Raw genomic sequence first — 2,500 nt, 5'->3', positions numbered from 1 at the left:
AAACTTATCCTTGCACATCTGCAAAGTGGACGGGATCCATTGCTGTTGCTGCTCTCACACATCAGTAAATGGGGGAACCATGCATTTTGATAACCAATCATGACACAGTAATGTTCCAAGAGTTTGGGCTCGTCCGGGATTTGAACCCGGGACCTCTCGCACCCGAAGCGAGAATCATACCCCTAGACCAACGAGCCACAAAGTTCCAGTGTCAATAGGAAATTTGTCCAATTTCCAAGAACCAAAGAAAATGCATTCTAAAGCCTAGGGATCATATCAAATATGTTCCTTGCACAAGTACCAAGGTGAAAGGGATCTATTGCTATGGCTGTCATTAAGATCCAAGGCTATTTCAGAAAGCATCTCGTTTTTGCAGAAGAAGGATGGAAATTCACAAATCCTACATCAGTAAATGGGGGAACCATGCATTTTGATAACCAATCATGACACAGTGACTTTCCAATACCTTGGATAGAGCCCATGAATGCATTCTGAAGTCGAGGGACCATCTCTAAACTTATCATGCACATCTGCAAAGTGGACGGGATCCATTGCTATGGCTGAAAGTAACATTCAAGGATGTTTCAGAAAGCATCAAGTTTTTGCAGAAGGATGGAAATTCACAACTCCTACATCAGTAAATGGGGGAACCATGCATTTTGATAACCTAGTGAGACCAGAGTGACTTTCCAATAGCTTGGGCTCGTCTGGATTTCAACCCGATACCTCTTACACCCTAAGCGAGACTCATACCCCTATACCAACGAGCAACAAAATTGCATTTTCAATAGGAAATTTGACCAATTTCCAAGAAGCAAAAAAGAGTGCATTCTAGAGCCTAGGGATCATATCAAATATGTTCCTTGCACGACTACCAAAGTCAAAGGGATCTATTGCTATGGCTGTCATTAAGATCCAAGGCTATTTCAGAAAGCATCCGGTTTTTTGCAAAAGGATGGAAATTCACAACTCCTACATCAGTAAATCGGGGAACCATGCATTTTGATAACCAATAATGACACAGTGACTTTCCAATAGCTTGGATAGAGCCCATGAATGCATTCTGAAGTCGAGGGACCATCTCTAAACTTATCATGCACATCTGCAAAGTGGACGGGATCCATTGCTGTTGCTGAAAGTAACATTCAAGGATGTTTCAGACAGCATCAAGTTTTTGCAGAAGGATGGAAATTCACAACTCCTACATCAGTAAATGGGGGAACCATGCATTTTGATAACCAAGTGAGACCAGAGTGACTTTCCAAAAGCTTGGGCTAGTCTGGATTTCAACCCGATACCTCTTACACCCTAAGCGAGACTCATACCCCTATACCAACGAGCCACAAAATAGCAATTTCAATAGGAAATTTGACCAATTTCCAAGAAGCAAAAAAGAGTGCATTCTAGAGCCTAGGGATCATATCAAATATGTTCCTTGCACGACTACCAAAGTGAAAGGGATCTATTGCTATGGCTGTCATTAAGATCCAAGGCTATTTCAGAAAGCATCCGGTTTTTTGCAAAAGGATGGAAATTCACAACTCCTACATCAGTAAATCGGGGAACCATGCATTTTGATAACCAATAATGACACAGTGACTTTCCAATAGCTTGGATAGAGCCCATGAATGCATTCTGAAGTCGAGGGACCATCTCTAAACTTATCATGCACATCTGCAAAGTGGACGGGATCCATTGCTGTTGCTGAAAGTAACATTCAAGGATGTTTCAGACAGCATCAAGTTTTTGCAGAAGGATGGAAATTCACAACTCCTACATCAGTAAATGGGGGAACCATGCATTTTGATAACCAAGTGAGACCAGAGTGACTTTCCAAAAGCTTGGGCTAGTCTGGATTTGAACCCGATACCTCTTACACCCTAAGCGAGACTCATACCCCTATACCAACGAGCCACAAAATAGCAATTTCAATAGGAAATTTGACCAATTTCCAAGAAGCAAAAAAGAGTGCATTCTAGAGCCTAGGGATCATATCAAATATGTTCCTTGCACGACTACCAAAGTCAAAGGGATCTATTGCTATGGCTGTCATTAAGATCCAAGGCTATTTCAGAAAGCATCCGTTTTTTTGCAGAAGAAGGATGGAAATTCACAACTCCTACATCAGTAAATGGGGGAACCATGCATTTTGATACCCAATCATGACACTGCGACTTTCCAATAGCTTGGGCTCGTCCAGGATTTGAATCTGGGACCTCTCGCACCCGAAGCGAGAATCATACCCCTAGACCAATGAGCAAAAAAGTTCCGATGTCAATAGGAAATTTGACCAACTTCCAAGAACCAAAGAAAATGCATTCTAAAGCCTAGGGATCATATCAAATATGTTCCTTGCACAAGTACCAAGGTGAAAGGGATCTATTGCTATGGCTGTCATTAAGATCCAAGGCTCTTTCAGAAAGCATCTCGTTTTTGCAGAAGGATGGAAATTCACAAATCCTACACCAGTAAATGGGGGAACCATGCATTTTGATACGCA

General features: G+C 41.8%; 1 protein-coding gene and 1 non-coding gene across 3 annotated transcripts in view; one reads left to right on the top strand and one right to left on the bottom strand.

The window, feature by feature from the left end:
• The window catches only part of zgc:162331 (uncharacterized protein LOC793007 homolog), a 110,632-nt gene that overhangs the window by 74,174 nt on the left and 33,958 nt on the right, over positions 1–2,500 (top strand). The window lies entirely within an intron of this gene.
• On the bottom strand, positions 126–197 carry trnap-cgg (transfer RNA proline (anticodon CGG)). The gene has a single exon. It is a non-coding gene; the product is annotated as a tRNA-Pro (tRNA).

This window comes from Labrus mixtus, chromosome 22 (assembly GCF_963584025.1).
Source record: "Labrus mixtus chromosome 22, fLabMix1.1, whole genome shotgun sequence".
NCBI classification, from domain to species: Eukaryota; Metazoa; Chordata; class Actinopteri; order Labriformes; family Labridae; genus Labrus; species Labrus mixtus.
This window is presented reverse-complemented; position numbering and strand designations above follow the sequence as displayed.